General features: G+C 46.8%; 1 long non-coding RNA gene across 1 annotated transcript in view; it reads left to right on the top strand.

The window, feature by feature from the left end:
- Nucleotides 1-278: 278 nt before the first annotated feature.
- Nucleotides 279-18,462, top strand: part of LOC132210030 (uncharacterized) — a 41,300-nt gene continuing 23,116 nt past the window's right edge. The window contains exons 1-2 of the long non-coding RNA XR_009446194.1: nt 279-450; nt 17,744-17,832. This is a non-coding gene — a long non-coding RNA (uncharacterized LOC132210030). The remainder of the gene's footprint in view (nt 451-17,743; nt 17,833-18,462) is intronic.

The following is an 18,462-nucleotide window of genomic DNA, read 5'->3' as shown; positions in this document are numbered from 1 at the left end:
TCGCCTTAAAAGGAGAAAGTGAGAGCACGTCTGCCAAGGTAGTTGTTTGATATCCCATCACTTTTCTTTGTTGATATAGAAACATGAAAGAAGACTTGGGCTAATCTTTGCAGGCAATGGATTCTTTGTCAATAAGCTGAGAATGCAGCCACTTCAAATAAAAGAAATCTTTTTAACGCAGCTGCATAATAAATTTAATGAAGCAATCCTCCCGCAGAAACATTTGCAGCAAAAACACACAGTTCCTAATCATTGCCCAACATTTGCTTGAAGAGAATCTCGGCTGAAGTCTTGACAAACAAGTTCAATCAGGTCAAACTGGGAACCTTGTAGAAATAATGTACTTTTTGGATTTCCTTTTCTCTTGTGACTGGGACATTTGTTCTCGTTCACCCTGGGGAGAATGCAGCACTCGGTTGCACGACATTTTTTTGAAGAATCCTATCTCAGGTAAAAATAAAAGGGAGAATGTTCCGACTGCAACGTTTCTCTTTAGAGGGTTAGCTGTTTGATGTGGGTATTTTGATGTGTTTTTGGTGCCACATTTCTCTTGCCACAGACTCAGAGGTAAGTTGGTTCAGCTTTATTTTAATCAGATTTTATTTTTTGAGTCTTATTGCTTCAATGATGGTGACTTGCTTCACATAATCACCGGAGGTCCTGGTTTGGGAATTTGAAAATGAAAATGAAAGATTAAAACTACCGCATTAAAAGCTCAACCCTGACTTTTGCACTACCTGTTCGCCATTCTGCGCCGTTTACTTTTCATGCAATGGTATCAGATCTCTCCTTTTCCCAGTTTAGCCACTTTCTTTATTCTTTTTATAGGACATGTGGGTCCCTGGCAACCCAGAATTTGTGGTTTAACTTTAATATTCCTTGAATTGAATGGTTTGCTGGACCATTTCAGAGGATCGGTGAGAGTCAACCACGTGAATGTGGGTCTGGAGTCACATGTAGACCAGATCAAGCAAGTGTGAAAATATTACCGCTTTAAGAGGCGTCTTTGGACTTTTTTTGTTTATGAAGAAAGCAGTTGAGACAGAAGTGTCAAACAATCTGTTCCAAACCTAATAAAGTAAATAGACCCTGGGAATATTTTTAAAAAGTTAAAACAATGCAAGTACCCTGAATGGTTGGGGTCAAGCTCCCACAAAACCAGAATTTTGTTTTAGTTTGAGCTTTCAGTAGCAGTTGTTGCTGAGGCCTGGAAGCTGAATGTGAAAGCTCTTATTCCCCTCTCTTTTAAAGCTAAAGCTGGGGTTCTCTTCCTGCAGCTAGAATTGCATGTGAGGCAATCTATTTTACTGAATTTGCCTTTGCCATCGGTATGTATTTGGGATGCTACTATATTGGAAGAGTTACCTTTCAGTAGTTAACTAATCTATTATTCTGTTAATTTTTACTATAGAGCTTCTTTTTTTCAATTATTTAGTTTGCTATATTTAACATATAGTGTATGAATAAGGTATGTTTTGCTTTAAGACCGTTAGCCTAATCTAATTGAATCTGAAATGCAATGCCTGACACTTGCCTTTAAAATAAAAAAAAAGTTAGGGTCTAAGCTATCTTCTCAATATATTTTAAGAGAATTTGGTCTGGTTCTCAACAATAAGGATGGCAGATTTCTATCCCTAAAGGACATTAGTGAAGCAGGTGGGTTTTTAGGATAATCAACAATAATTGTCACATGGTTACCATCATTGAAATTTCAAATTTTTATTACTGAATTTATATTCCAGCAGCTGCTATAGAGGAAATTAAATGCATATCCCTGGAACAATAGCTAGTAGAGAGATATTACCACTATGCCATTTCCGGTGTATTTCTGCCTAAAAGTACCTGATGTTGAAGTTAGAACATTGTCCTTTTGTCATTGTAGACTATCTGGTACTCTAGACATTGAGTCTTAGAGTCATACAGTGCAGAAACAGACCCCATTAGTCCAAACAGTCCACGCCAACCATAATGCCAAACTAAACTAATCTCACATGCCTGCACTTAGCCCATATGCCCCCAAGCTTTTCCTACTTATGAACTTGTCCAAAAGTCTTTTAAATGTTGAGACCGTACCTGTATCCATCACTTCCTCTGGCAGTTCATTCCACATGTGAACCATTCTCTGTGTAAACATATTGCCCACTCATATCCTTTTTAAATCTTTCTCCTCTCACCTTAAACATAAGCCACTAATTTTGAATTCGCCTGCCTTAGGAAAAGATATTTATCGTTTGCCTTATTTATGCCACTTATGATTTTCTCAACCTCAGTAAGGTCACCCGTCAACCTCCTATGCTCCAGTGAAAAGAATCCCAGTCTTTCTCGTCCACTTTTACATCTTGAACCATCCATTCTGGCAACATCCCGGGAAATCTTTTCTGAATCCTGTCCAGTTTAATAATAACCTTCCTATAATAGAGCAACTAGAACTGCACATAGTATTCCAGAAGGAACATCACCAATGTCCAGTATAACCTCAACGGGGCTTCCCAACTCTTACACTCGAAGGTCTTCAAGCAGTGTCTGTGGAAGGGTCACCAGACCCGAAATGTTAACTCTGATTTCTCCTCACAGATCTTCCCAGGCCTCCTGAGCTTTTCCAGCAACTTCTGTTTTTGTGTCTGTTTTACAGCATCTGCAGCTCTTTCGGTTTTGATTAAATATTTCATGGGGAGTGTTGCTCAGCTCTATGACATAACTTTTATAACTTCCATCTCTAGGGCTATTAAGCTGAAAACTGCCAGGGTATAGGCTAAACCCTGGGGATGAAAACGCTGGCTGAGGACAGGAAACTGCAGATGTTCATTCACAGCAGTCACTTCAGGAATGGGAGAAGGCATTAAGTGAAATTTGTCAGGGCTCAGAATGGTGACAACTACTCTTTCAAATTGAAAACTCAATGGATTTTCAAAGTGGCCAACTTTCAGCGATAGTTGCAATTTGCTCAGACCATCAAAATTGGAAGAGACAGCTCAGAAATTACTTTGGACATTGGACAATATATGCAAACAGCAAAGCAATGTCAGATAAAGTTGGGTGCATAAATGTGACAGTTAGGAAGTGAAATGTAGTAGTTAGGAAGTGAAGGTAGGTGAGAGACAGTGTTGAAGTGGATGTCAAGAAGTGGGCAATCCTGGCAGATTCAATATTAAACAAAAGTTACAGATATTCAACAGTAAAGAATTTACAGAGTTAAGGACAAGACATAAGGATCCAAGCAGTATGGCTCTTAAAACGAGCCAGCACAGGCAAAATGGAACAATGGACTCTAATTTTCAATAATTTTAAAAACATTCAAACAATGCAAAGCAACAGTCTTTAAACACAATGAGATTTTGAACGACACATCTAAGAATAGAATCTAAAGGAGGCAATGGCGAAGATTTGATTAGAACATTGATTGTAATGAGGTCAGCCAGGTGGTTGATTTGCCTGATTGGGGGCCGTTAACCTGGTCCAATCAGGGAGCCCTGGCTGACAGATATAAACAGGAGTGCCAAAGGTTTGACTCACTCTGAGTGCTAGCTCTGGGGAAGTTGGACCAGTGTCAAGTACTGTGCATGTGTCAATGAAGGGTGACCTGATGTTGGGGTATCAGCCTCCAGGGAGTCATTTCATATAATGTTCTGTGTCAAATCACAATTGAATAATGTGTTCAATTTTGATCATCAGTTTCTAGGAAGGGAGAAGCATAAAATTGAACTTCAATGTTAAACATGTAACTCTGTGGAAAGACTGGGCTAGCTTGGACTCTTTAATCTTGAAAGAAGATATATGATAGGTGTTCATAGTGTAAAGTATAAGAGAATTTCAAGGTTGTTGAAAATTGACATAATAATTACTTATTAAACAGTAAATATCTGACTAGGTGACAGAATGGCAATTTATGAAAGATAACTATGAATTGGTATCAGAGAATTGTTCTTCAAATAAAAGGTGAAAAATGGGTGACAGTGAATTGAGCAGCCCTCTATAATACCTCACTCAATGTTCTACTTCATTGAAGTCATTGGTTGAAGTGTGCAGCTATTTCACGACTGCATCTGTTTCCCACTTCCAAGACAATTACTCTCAAACATAGCCAACAGAAGGAATGAAGGACTGTGCATGTAAATAGGCAGTTTGGAAACAATTAGAAGCCATACTGGAGAGCACAGTGGCTCAGTAGTTAGCACAGCTGCCTCACTGTGCCAGCATCGCAGGTTCCATTTCAGCCCTGGATAACTCTGGGTGGATTTTGCACATTCGCCCTGTGTCTGTGTGAGGCTTCTCCCAACAATGCAAGGATGTGCATGTTAGGTGGATTGCCCATAATATCCAGGAGTGTACTGGCGAGGTGCATTAGCCATGGGAAATGCAGGGTTACAGAGGAAGGGGTGTGTGTCTGGTTGGGATGCTTTTTGGAGGGTTGCCATAGATTTGATGAACTAAATGATCTGCTTCCATGTGTAAGGATTCCTATAATTCATCTGGACAGATGATCTGCAGTGCACCAAATTCTGTTGGCCATCACAGTAGTCATGTATATCTCTCTTGAAAGAACCTGCATAGCGGAACTTAAATTTGCAGTGGTAAAGATTAGCTGTTATCATTTTGTTTCACATTTGCCAATTTCACTGCTTGACTAGTGTCCTTTCACAACATCTTATGCCACCAAGAGGAAAATCAAGGTTGGGGTTAATTTCCCCAAAAATGCTAAAACTATCACTGGTGTTCTGGAGAAACCTGGGGTTCTTCTGGCTCCAGGCTTCTGTGTTGTGTTGCAGCCTCTCTCCATGCAAGAATTGCCCCCTTTCTCACAGCACGCTGTTATAACCAAGCACTGAAGAGGCTGTGCTGTACCTCAGAGTTTGCAGCGTGTGTAGACATGAAAATGCAAAAATAACAAGGTACTTCAAAAAGCAGCATCACTGTTCAGCGTGGTCCTCATGGTTGCCTTGCCAACTGGTCTTCAGACATTGGGCAGTGGGCCCACTGAGCACCCACTACAGTCCATTTGACAACATCATGGAAATTCCAGCTTTGCGCCCAGCAATAATGAAGCAATGATGATGTATATCCAAGTTAGGTTGGTCTCTGGCTTGGAGTATACTCGGAATTGATGGTTGTTGTACATTTTGTATATTTCATTTGCCTCATAGACTGCAAAGATGGCTTACTTTCTGTGTATGCAGCATATTTTACCCACAATGCTTTAACTCATCTCTGTGGCTGCTAATTGTCTGTGCTCATTCTTACCATTCAGGTTCTGATTGCTTCTCCAGTTCTGGATGTGAGTTTGCTCGCTGAACTGGAAGGTTCGTTTTCAGACGTTTCGTCACCATTCCAGGTAACATCATCAGTGAGCCTCCGGTGAAGCGCTGGTGTTATGTCCCGCTTTCTATTTATCTGTTTAGGTTTCCTTGGGTTGGTGATGTCATTTCCTGCATTGGTGATGTCATTTCCTGTTCTTTTTCTCAGGAGATGGTAGATTGGCTCCAAATCAATGTGTTTGTTGATGGAGTTCCGGTTGGAATGCCATGCTTCTAGGAATTCTCGTGCATGTTTCTGTTTGGCTTGTCCTAGGATGGATGTGTTGTCCCAGTCAAAGTGGTGTCCTTCCTCAATCGGAACTCCATCAACAAACACATTGATTTGGAGCCCATCTACCACCCTCTGAGAAAAAGAACAGGAAATGACATCACCAACGCAGGAAATGACATCACCAACCCAAGGAAACCTAAACAGATAAATAGAAAGCGGGACATAACACCAGCGCTTCGTCGGAGGCTCACTGATGATGTTACCTAGAATGGTGACGAAACATCTGGGAACAAACCGGCAAGCTCAGTGAACTAGCTTACATCTCGAACACAATAAAGACCCACTCTCTTGTGGACCGAGAGGAGGAGAGCGCTGTCTTGGAGGTGAAAGGAGGACGTCGGGTTGGCTGTGCACCCTTGCGACCAGTGGATCTTAATGCTTGCTTCGGCCTAATGCTAGTTCAGGGGAGCAGCCAACCTGCAACGATGGCTGCGGCAAGTGCTCGTGCCCCAGGTCAGGGGGTCCGGAACACCATCCGTGTTTCTGTAAAGAAGGTGGATGAAGGTGCACCTGTGGACCGCACCTTCTTCGTGAAGAGGGTCCTGTTGGACTGTTGTGGGTTTGCTGCTGCGGACATTTACTGCCTTCAGGATTTCCCCGGAGGAGGTTTATACGACGTGACCTTCAGGAGTTCCAAGCTTTGCGAGCGCTTCCTGGAGGTTTTCAAGGAGAATGGAGGTGAGGGCCCCCTCTCTGTACTGACCGCTGTCCCGCTGTTTGTGATGCCAGCACAGAGGAGCCGTATGGTGACTGTACACATGTACAACCCGCATGTGCCAGCAGTTGATGTCCTGACCTTCCTCGGAAGGTATGTGAAGGTGGAAAGGGACCTAACTGACATCGTGGACCCCTTCGGGATCTGGACCAGTAAGAGGCAGGTCAAGGTGACGCTGAGGATGGGCGCAGACGGGAATGTCGCACACCCACCGTCCAGCTTCGCGATCGGCGGGAGCAGGGGCTACCTGACCTATGCAGGGCAACCTAAAGTCTGCCATGCCTGTGGTAGGTCAGGTCACATGGCGGCCGACTGCAAAGCCACCATCTGCAGGAACTGCAGGGAGGAGGGACACCTTGCAAAGGATTGCCCACGAGAGAGAAGCTGCAACCTTTGCGGGGAAGCGGGCCACTTCTATAGGGCATGCCCGCAGCGGGGTGCCACCTACGCCCAGGTCGCCGGCAGGGGAAATGCGGGGCCAGCCCCCCCGGAGGAGAGGAAGGCACCAGGGCCCAGCAAGGACCCCACTAATGTGCAGGAGGGCCCAGCCCTGCAGAATGGGCCCGAGGCCAGCAAAGCACCCCTGCAGGCTCCGATCCCCCCCGACAACCCGGAGCCAATGGAGGCGGCGACAGGCAACCCAGGGGAGTGGACAACAGTCCCGAAAGCGAGGAGGAAGGTGCGTCGACGGGCCCAGGAACCGCAACCATCAGGCGGGAAGAGGCAGCTACAGGGGGCTATAAGAGCTCCTCTGACGAGGAGGATTCGGAGAGGGCCCACCCGAAGCAGAAGGTAAAGGTCTCAAGGGGGAAGGAAAGCAGCACCCCGCTTCCAGGTGACGGGAGGCATCCTGAGGCTCCCTCCGACACCCAGTCAAGTGCCGCTGGAGCACCGGAGGGCCCCCCGGAACTTCCAGGCGGGAAGGAGGAAACAGCGCGTCCCCAGCCTGACCCGGAGCCGGACCCTCCTGCCTCTGCACCCCTGACGGGGGGATGCCACCCGGAAGGCAGCACGTACGGTTTCCTGAGCCCGGAGAGCGTCCAGCAGTTAGCCTGGGCAATGGGCATGAAGGGACAGATGGAGGGGCTGGACCTTGGACTTGGGGAGGGTACTGCGGTCACTGCCCACAATGGGGGTACGAGTTGCGAGCATTAATGTGCGCAGCGTCAAGTCAACCGCGAGATGTGTGTCCACGTTGGCCTACCTGACCACCATCAAGGCGGACCTCCTGTTTCTGCAGGAGTGCGGGATACCGCACCTCGGCAGGTACGGGAAATGGTCCGGCGCCTGGACCTGTGGGCCTTCGATCTGGTCGGGGGGTAACGACTGTCGGTCCTCGGGCCTGGCTATTCTGCTGCAGGGGCGTGACTTCACCATCTCTCAAGTTCAGGAGGTGATGGGGGACGCCTCCTAGTGGCTGACATCACCTACAGAAATGCTCCCCTGAGGCTGATTAACGTGTACGCCCCAGCGGTACGGAGTGAGCGGTTGGCCATCCTGCAGCGGCTTCCACCCCTGCTGGCTACGTCCAGGCCGGTCATCCTAGGCGGAGACTTCAACTGCATCATTGACGCAGATGGAAGATCCAGCGTGGGGACAGCGGGTGGGGGGAGTCAACTGGACGTCACGTCCAGATTCCTGATGGGCACGGTGAAGGACGCCAAGCTGCTCGACGTCTTCAGCACCCCTGCAGATGGAGCGCAGCAGAGGTACACCTGGTCGCGGCCAGACGGGTCTATCCGCTCAAGGATAGACTTCCTGTTTGTGTCACGGACGTTCTCGGTCAGGTCCACCACCGTCGAGCCGGTGTTCTTCTCTGACCACTGCCTCCTGCTGGCCGACTGTCACTTACAGGACGACCAGCCGGCCGGCAAGGGGACGTGGAAGCTCAACACGACTCTGTTGACCCCAGAGAACGTCGAGGAGCTTAAGAGGGAGTATGCCGGTTGGAGAACCATGAAACCCCTCTTTGAGTCTCCAGGCGACTGGTGGGAGACGGTGAAGGAGAACATCAAGAGGTTCTTTGTCCTCAAGGGTGTTCAGAAGGCAAGAGAGAGGCGGGGAAAGCTGTCGCGACTCCAGAAAAGGGTGCAGAACCTGCTCCTTCTGCAGTTGATGGGGGTCGATGTCACGGAGGACCTCCGCGAGGTGAGGGGCCAGCAAGCCTCGCTCTTCGCCATGGAGGCCTCCAGGATAATCTTCCGGTCCAGGGTCCGCTCTGTGGAGCAGGACGAGACGTGCTCGCGTTTCTTCTTTCAGAAGGTGCACAAAGAGAACTCTGTGCTTAGCCGGCTGAAGGAGGACGACGGCTCGGTGACGTTGTCGCGGCCCGACATTTTGAGGATCAGCAGATCATTCTATGCCGGACTGTACGACATGAAGCCCACGGACAGCACGGCCTCCGAGTCATTCCTGTCCTCTATCACGGAGGTCTTAGACGACGGCACGAGGGAGTGGCTGGACCGGCCGATATCCCTGGACGAGCTGGCCAGAGCCCTCAAGTCCTTGCAGAGGAATAGGACTCCCGGAAGCGACGGCTTACCGGTCGAGCTGTATTCCGCTCTGTGGGGCCTGGTCAGCCAGGACCTGCTGGAGGTGTACGATAGTGCGCTTCGGGCAGGGGAAATGTGCAAGTCCATGAGGAAGGGCATCATCACCCTCATTTACAAGAGGAAGGGGGAGAGGGAAGAAATGAAGAATTGGCGTCCCATTTCACTTTCGAACGTGGACTACAAAATCCTGGCCAAGGTCATTGCCAACCGGGTCAGGTCTGTCCTGGAGTCAGTGATTCACCTTGACCAAACCTGTGCTGTGCCGGGCAGGAAGATCGCTGAGAGCCTCGCGCTAATCAGGGATACGATCGCCTACGTACAGGACAGGCGGGTGGACACCTGCCTTGTCAGCCTGGACCAGGAGAAGGCCTTCGACAGGGTCTCTCATGCTTACATGAGGGCCGTCCTCTCCAAATTGGGGTTCGGGGAAGGCATCCGCAATTGGATCCGGCTGCTCTACGCCAACATCATTAGCGCAGTCTCGATCAACGGGTGGGAATCAGACAGTTTTTCCGTCAGATCTGGAGTCGGGCAGGGCTGCCCACTCTCTCCTGCCTTGTTCGTGTGCTGTGTGGAGCCCTTCGCCGCCTCCATCAGGAAGGACGTGAGCCTGGAGGGCGTGACTATCCCAGGCAGCGGAGGCCTTCAGGTCAAGACCTCCCTGTACATGGACGATGTCGCCGTCTTCTGCACCGATCGTCGGTCGGTGAGTAGACTATTGGACATCTGCGGCCAGCTTGAACTGGCCTCGGGTGCCAAAGTCAATAGGGGTAAGAGCGAGGTCATGTTCTTTGGGAACTGGGATGACCGCTCCTTCATCCCCTTCACCGTCAGGACAGATTACCTGAAGGTGCTGGGTGTTTGGTTTGGTGGAGCTGCGGCATGCACTAAGACTTGGGAGGAGCGTATCGCCAAATTGAAGCAGAAGCTGGGCAGGTGGACGCTCCGGTCCCTCTCCATCGCGGGTAAGAACCTGGTTGTCAGGTGCGAGGGGCTTTTGGTACTGTTGTATGTGGCGCAGGCCTGGCCTATTCCCTGGACCTGCGCCACTGTGGTCACCCAGGCCATCTTCCACTTCATTTGGGGGTCGAGGATGGACCGGGTCCGCAGAGACACCATGTACAAAGACCTGGAAAATAGGGGAAAGGACATACCGAACGCCACCTTTATGTGCGGCTGCATCAAGCTGTGCATAGATCCTCAGTACGCAAACACCAAGTGTCACTACTTACTGAGGTTCTACCTGTCCCCGGTGTTGCGAAGGATGGGCCTGGCCTCGTTGCCGCGGAACGCTCCGAGTAGTTGGACCGTTCCGTACCACCTGTCCTTCGTGGAGAAATTTTTGAAAGGAAACACCTTTGACCACAAGGCCGTCAGGCAGTGGTCAGCACATAGTATCCTCGGGACCCTTCGGGAAAAGGAGAGGGTGGATCCCGTCGTGTGGTTCCCCATGCAGACTGCCAAAGTCGTTTGGCAGAATGCCTCATCGCCAGAACTTTCAAACAAGCACAAGGACATTGCTTGGCTGGCGGTGAGAGGGGCTCTGCCAGTGAGATCCTTTATGCATGCCCGGAATCTCTGCGCCACCGCACGCTGCCCTCGAGGTGGCTGCGGGGGGGACGAGACTGTCGATCACCTCCTTCTGGAGTGTGCCTATGCGCAGGAGGTCTGGAGGGGGATGCAGTGGTATTTGTCGAGGTTCGTCCCAAGCAGCTCCGTGACGCGGGACTCCGTGCTCTACGGGCTGTTTCCGGGGACACACACCGAGACAAACATCAACTGCACCTGGAGGACCATCAATGCGGTGAAAGACGCTCTTTGGTCTGCCCGCAACTTGCTGGTCTGCCAGCTGAAAGAACTGACCCCGACCGAGTGTTGCAGACTGGCGCACTCCAAGGTCCAGGACTACGTGCTGAGGGACGCGCTAAAGCTTGGGGCAGCCGCCGCCAAGGCGCGGTGGGGAAAGACCACCGTATGAAACCCCTCATCCAGAAAAGGGAAAAGAACCCTATCTGGTAACTGGGCCCAGCTGGCGCCTTCCCCAACTGGTCAGGGGGCCGACTGGGACTGTGCGGGGTGACGACTGCCGGGGCGGTTTCTTTGCTTTGTTTTTTTTTCTCTGTTTTGTTTTGTTTTTGCCTTTAGTTGGCGTACGTACCCCCGGGTAACCCGGAGCGGCTTGCATGACTGGGTAGGTGTATAAATGTTTTATTTTTTGTACATTCTATGAATAAAGTATATTTTTTCAAATAAAAAAATAGGTGACGAAACATCTGAAAACTAACCTTCCAGCTCAGCGAGCAAACTCACATCCAGAACATCAACCTGAGCTACAAATCTTCTCAAAACTCACTGCTTCTCCAGTGTCTGTTTACTTTGATTTGTGCCAACTCTGAATCTTGATCAATCAAGCACAGCGAGCAACATCAGTGACCAGACTCTCAGACACAGGAGAAATGAATACTGTTAACTGCCACAAAAAGTCAGAAATTGCTGGAAAAGCTCAGCAGGCCTGGCAGCATCTATGGACAGAAATCAGCGTTAATGCTTCAGGTCAAGTGTTCTGAGGTCATTTGACCTGAAACGTTAACTCTGATTTCTGGCCAAAGATGCTGCCGGGCCTGCTGAGCTTTTCCAGCAATTTCTGTTTTTGTTTCTGATTTACAATTCGTTCAGTTTTTATACTGTTACTTGCCACCTTTGTTCTTTTAGGCACTTGATCTTGCAAATTCATAAGGTGCTGTTGAATGAGTGCTGTTGAATCGATGCAATCTATCCTACAGATTCATGCACGCTGCAGACGATGTGCCAATACTGCATAGAGTGGATGTTTAAGGAACTGATTTCGCCACCAATCAAGTGATCCCAAATGCTGCAGATCTTCTCGAATATTGTCGCAGTTGCCTGTTTCCAACTTTGTATTCAGGAGATAATCCACTCCCACTTCTGAATATCTGACGTACCTCCAATCAGCTCTTGCAGCCATATCTATGTATTGAACTTCTCTGATGTGAAGAAACAAAGTAACCAAGTCTACATCTGCACAAAAGTTTAGATATTTACCTTGGCCAATCAGTTCTTGTTAAAAAAAAGACTATTTTAGTTTCTCTCTCTCTTTTCTCTCCGATCATCAGTTGCTCTGCTTGCAGCTGAAATTCCTGATTTTGTTTTTCTGTTTTTTGAAAAATAATAAAATGTGAACATTAAGTGGTATTTCCTGCTGTAGAGAAAGCAAACCTTACCTTCTTTTCCATGCTTTGGAACCATCCCCTCTTTCAGTATTTCTCTCCTCTGTGACATTATTCCTATGTTGCATAGGTAGGCCATTCAGCCCCTCAAGCCTATTCCACCATTCACTGAGACCGGTGGCCTAATTCCATAAACCTGCCTTTGGCCCATATCCATTAATAGCTTTGTTTTCAGCCTAATTTTCAGACCACTCCCAACCCCTCAGTTCCAGAATCCCGAAACCAGTGGAAACTGTTATCTAAGATAACAAAGTGTGAAGCTGGATGAACACAGCAGGCCAAGCAGCATCTCAGGAGCACAAAAGCTGACATTTTGGGCCTAGACCCTTCATCAGAGAGGGGGATGGGGAGAGGGTTCTGAAATAAACAGGGAGAGAGGGGGAGGCGGACCGAAGATGGATAGAGGAGAAGCTAGGTGGAGAGGAGAGTATAGGTGGGGGGGTGGGGAGGGGAGAGGTCCAGTTTTTGTGCTCCTGAGATGCTGCTTGGCCTGCTGTGTTCATCCAGCCCCACACTTTGTTATCTTGGATTCTCCAGCATCTGCAGTTCCCATTATCTCTGATGAAATTGTCATCTACTCTGCATTTTCCTGTTAGTATCTTGAAGATATTTTGAAGGTGTTGGTATTACTCTTTAACAAAGTGTAGAGCTGGATGAACACAGCAGTCCAAGCGGCATCTTAGGAGCACAAAAGCTAACGTTTCGGGCCGAGATCCTTCATAAGAAAAAACTTGAGCAACTGATCACTGCGTGGTTTTTTGCAATTTTGGGCCAAAAATAGAACAGAACTGGAAAGGATTCTGCAACTTGTACAGGGAATGTCATCAAGCAGGGGATCTACCTAAATACAGAAACAAATCAAAAGTTGTTGGGAAAACTCAGCAGATCTGGCAGCACTTGTGACGTTAAAATCAGAGTTAACGTTTCGGGTCCAGTGACCCTTCCACAGAACTCAGTTCTGAGTTAACTCTGGCTTTTTCTTCACAGATGCTGCCAGACCTGCTGAGCTTATTCAGGAGCTTCTGCTTTTGTTCCTGATGTACAGTATCTGCAGTTCTTTTGGGTTTTACCTAACTACAGAACCTGCCCTGCCCATTACTGTGCAGCTGAGATTAGGGGCTGATCAGATGTGGAGTTATGGATGTTAATCCAAGGTTACAACCAAATGACAAGGCACATATAATAATGAACTCACCTCATTACAATTCTACATCACCAAATTGAACACATTCAAAATGATGGTGTAGTGAGCCGATCACCAGTGGAACCTAAACTTAGCCTTGACTGATGGAAAAATAATACCCTCGAAACAAGAACAACTTCCAAATGCTGCAAATCTGAATGTAAAAGCAACAAGTGTGGGTATTACTCAAAAGATCAAGCAGCATCTATGGAGGGGGAGAAACAGCGTTTCAGGAGGTCATTAGTAATGCAATCAATCTGAAATGTATCTCTTTTCAAAGATCTTGTCTGCCCTCCTGAGTGTTCACAGCAATCGTGAAGAGTATATTCCTTTTCAGTTTGTGTGTCGACTCATTTTAGTTGCTTTTGAGTGATACTCAGATCAGTGTATTATCAGGTTGCAATGAAACATTCTTGCATCTGTTCTACAAATAGGTATGCTGGTGCTGATAATGGGTGCTAAAATTGTTACATATTTCATTGACCAACATGACCAGGTACCATCTGTGGTTCATTTGTAGTGCTGTAGTGCTCTGAGGTGTATATTTGTAGATTTAACTCTGACTCTGGGTACATTGAGCACAAAATCCATGCTGACACAGCATTGCTGCACTGTACCTCTAGGTGAAATGTGGAAACAAGGCTCCGAATGTTTGTGAAGGTGGATAATAAGGGATTCCACTATTTCAAAGAGAAGGGGACTTGCCCTTCATGTCCTATCCAATGTTTATCCCTCAATCTACATTGTACGTATAGATGAACCGGTCAGCAACAAATTGCTGTTTCCAGAAGTTTGCTGGATGCAAATTGGCTGCTGAGTTTCCTGCTATAGGAAAGTAACAGCAATCTACTTCAAGAGTGCTTCATTTGGTGTAATATTCTTTGGGGCCTCCTAAGGACGTGAAAAATTCAAGCTTATGTGCAATTCATTGAATTGTGTGCGCGCGCACACACACAACAAAATAAAACAAACATACCAGAGAAACAGAGCATGTAACAACAATAATAAAGATGCATCAACTCCTTGCTATAGGAAGGATGGTGTGAAAACTTGGAAAGAGTTCTGAAAAGATTTACGACGATCTTGACAGGGTTAGAAGGTTTGAGCCATAAGGAGAGGGTGTATAGGCCGGGGCTATTTTCCCTGGAGTATCTGATGCCAAAGGATGACTTTATACAGGTTTATAAAATCATGAGGGGCATGGCTAGAGTGAAAAGGCCTTTTCCCCGGGGTACGGGAGCCCAAAATAGAGGGCATAGGTTTAAGGTGAAAAAATTAAAAAGGACCTAAGGGACGACTTGTTCACATGGTGGGTGGTGCAAATATGAGATGAGTGGTGAAAGCTGATATAATTACATTTAAAAGGCATCTGGGTGGATATATGAATAGAAAAGATTTAGAGGGATATGGGCCAAATGCTGCCACATGGGACTGGATTAATTAGGATAGCTGGTCGGCATGAATGAGTTGGACTGAAGGGTCTGTTTCCTTGCTGTACATGTCTATGACTCTCTTATATTACCAAAAAAAAATCTAAACAAGACAAGACTGTTTTCTTTGGCAAGCAAGAAGACAGAGAGATAGGCACTCTTTAAGACATTTGATTCAGGATAGATGGAAGGAAAATATTTCCACTATTTAGGGCAGTCCATAAGTAGAAGCCAGAATGTTTCTTTTACTCAAAGAGTGGCAAGAATGTGGAACTCATTAACAGAAGGAGGAATTGAGGTCAATAGCATAGATGCATTTTAGATAACACAGAAGAGTGAATGAAATGGAAGGATGTGCTGATAAGATCAGATAAAGAAGAGTGAGTGGAGTCTTGTGTGGAATATAAACAACTGGAATGGAATGGCTTAGTTTTGTATAAACACTGAACATCAATACAAGGGAAAGGACAGAATTCAGTCCAAATGATCAGCTTACTAAAAGCAACAAAGATAGCTTATTGTGGAGGTCTAGGCATCAGTTCAAGGCAAGGACAAGGCGCTGATCACCATCCAAAAGTGTTTTTTGCATCACGCGCAGACACGGGCCCTGTTTCGAGGACTGTGCACCTCCACAGCAAATTGGGGCGATAGAAGGGTTTCACTTCAAGTGTTGGGCCTATCTTTCCAATCCAGAGACCGTCTGTACAAAGGGAGTGATTTTCACCCAGTACTTCTGGGCTGAACTGGGCTAAAAGCCAGCTGCCAGAACACAAGAGTTTCCCGCATGAGCCAGCTTGATATGTTTCCTCATCGACTGTGCATTCAGTGGAAGAATGGAAAGTGAAAGAGAAAAGGCACCCACTCGACCCCCCACCTTGTTGCAGTCTAATTGTGCTCAAAACAAATGGGCCAGCTAATAGAAGTCAAGTTGCTGAATAAAACTGTTCCTTTGCACCATCCACTCTTGCGCTAGGGGTTAATTTTACTTCTGTGTGTCTTATGTACACACACCATTAACCTCTGCTCTTTATCCTTGAGACCTTACTCTGCAGTAGCAGGAAATCAGGGATGAAAGTGCATGTCAGTAATATGAATGCCTTTCTTTAATTGCTTTCTGCTGTAAATTTGGTTTGCTGCATGGCATATTGTGTTTACTTTTCAGCCTGTTTTACACTTGGCAATTTATGCATCACCCTCTGAAAAGCATTACCTTTGAAGGTAACATGATGCCAAGCTTGGCTCAGTGGGTGCACACTTGCTTCTGAGTCAGACCGTAATGGGGTCCAAGCCCCTCTCCAGAGCTCCAAGGTTGCTAAAATATAGATCTGCTGTATTCGCTTTTACCCCGGCCACAGTACTGAGGATGTGCTGAACGGTCCTTCAGATGGTAGGTTAAATACAGTCCCCAACTGCATACAGTCTCACAGCATAGAAAGAGGCCATTCGCTCCACTGAGTCCATGCCAACTTTGGTTAGATGTAGGACCTGTTGAAAAATTGAAACATCCACATCAGGAAGTGAGTCTGAAGAGAAGTAGAGGATTTCTGTCTGTGCCCCTCTTCCTACCAAGACAGATTACTTGGTCAACTATCTCATGCTGTTTGTGGGCTCTCACTTTGCACAGTTGGCTGCCATATTTCCCATAATGCCACATTGACATTTTTTTTCCTTCTTCCTTTCATCGGTTGTGGCTTGTATTTTTTGCCCATCCCTTGTTATCTCTAAAAAGCGAGCTGCCTTCTGAAACTCCTGTAGTCCATGTGGTGCAGGTTCCTCCACACATCTGTTAGGCAGGTGACCTTTAAAAGCTAACCATTGGTCGCAAAAACTTTTTAGCGGCATCCTGAGGTAACAGAAGTTTATACAGATCCAGGTCTGCCTCTTTATACAACAAAGGCTACTCTCTCTCAATACGCAATGTTTTGCGCGAGTGTTGTTCTGCTTTTTGAGTGGTAAAGGTAGAAATTTGGTTGGGACGGGCAGCTCTTAGGTCAGCCATGATCCTCTTGAATGGTGGGGCAGACGCGAGGGGCAACTCCTGTGCCTATTTCTCATGGTCTTATGGGCGATAAAGCAACACACATCTTTTTACATTTGCGCTGATTGTTAAGTGTCTTGCCCAGTATCCATGCATGGATGGGTGTGTTTTAATGAACTGATAACGGTAGTTTTGTAACATTTGTCACCACTTCCAAATCTATAACTCTTGACACAATTTTGCCTGTCTGCAATCAATTTTGCTCAAGGCCAAACCCCTTAATTTACTCACCCTTTGGTCTATAAACTGCTGCAAACCTCTCCTTTCTGGCTTTCTGTAAAACACTCACTCTCTTTCCCAAAAAGGCAGCGGTGGGATAGGCAGCCTCTGGGCTCTTGAGGCCAGATCTGACTCATTCTGCCTGGCTTCCTTTATTTCTCCTTTTCTCTTTTTCGCTTTCAGTGTTTCTTACTTACCTCTGGAGGCTGTGGCAGTGGCCAAGGGTGGCAGTGGCTGGGGCTCAATGCGAGCCCAAGATGGCAGCAGCGGCGACCGGTGGTGAAAAATGGCAGCAGCGACAGTTGGCCGTGATGCAGTGGCTAAGCCTGGCGTGCTTGGGGTGGATTTCAGCCCATCGCAGGGGACACCGAACCATCTTGGGGGAAAGCCCAGCTCGGAGCATTTGCAGGCCCATGGCTTAAGAAAGGACTGCAGTGTTTGGACAGTTTAACTTTTTTTTCATTATTTTGCCACTTCTGTGGTAGTGCTGAACTTTTTAACTCATTTCTTTATTACTCCATTTGTGTAACTAAGATTTGTACCTCAGTGCCTTATACTTGATACTGCACTGTGTAGTGACATTGTACACTTCTGTATCCCATATTTGAGTACACATGTCAATAAAGTCTAAACTTAAATCTAAAGCTTTTCTCATGCTCTGCTGTTGCTTAAAACAAGTTGGCTGCCATGTTTCCTGTATTGCCATAAGTTCACCTCAGGCACTTGGCAAAAGGTGGCTAAATCTGGGACATTAATTCCTTTTCTGTCTCCACAGATGCTACCTGGCCTGCTGAGGTGCTTTGCAGGATGTTCGAGAGATCTACAGCCCAGACAAAGGCCCTTCTGCCTGACGAACCCACATTAGTGAGTAACAACCAGTAGCCTGCCCTAATCCCATTAATCTTTTCCATTAATTTGTGACACTTTGATTCTGACTCTCACCAGCTCAAGTGGAGAGACACTTCAATTTCCTATGACTTTGACATGCTCTGCCACCGTTCTGTCTCAGTATAGCTTTGTTCTGCGGGCTCAGTAGCTCTTTGTGTTTTTTTTTCTCTCTAATGGAGTTAGCAGAAATCATTGCCTGAAAGAGATGAAAAAATAATGACAATTAGCTTACTGAAGGGATTAAAAAAAAACAAAGACGGATGTTATGCCTTTGATTTGAAATCACAGCTCATTTTGATTAAACTTGGAAGCGTCCAACTCAGAGAAAGGGTTGTTGACCTGCAAGTTATTGGTCAAAACTTGAGCACAATGTCCTCTTGGCCCTGCTGCTAGGTGAAAGGGCATTGAGAGGTTATTGTACACATTATGCATCATATCCAGTACTATGCTGTGTGTGGTCTTCGGAAACCAAAAACTAACATCTATTCAGTAACATCTTGGCTGGGACTATTTGCGAAAGCTCTCTATGCCAGAGGATGGAAAGAGGCAACATTCATGTACCGTACTCAAGACCTTATAGTTCATCTCACTGGTGCCAAGTTTCAC

Source organism: Stegostoma tigrinum, chromosome 9 (genome assembly GCF_030684315.1).
Source record: "Stegostoma tigrinum isolate sSteTig4 chromosome 9, sSteTig4.hap1, whole genome shotgun sequence".
Taxonomy (NCBI): Eukaryota; Metazoa; Chordata; class Chondrichthyes; order Orectolobiformes; family Stegostomatidae; genus Stegostoma; species Stegostoma tigrinum.
Note: the sequence above shows the minus strand (reverse complement) of the source record. Positions and strands in the feature narration are given on the sequence as shown.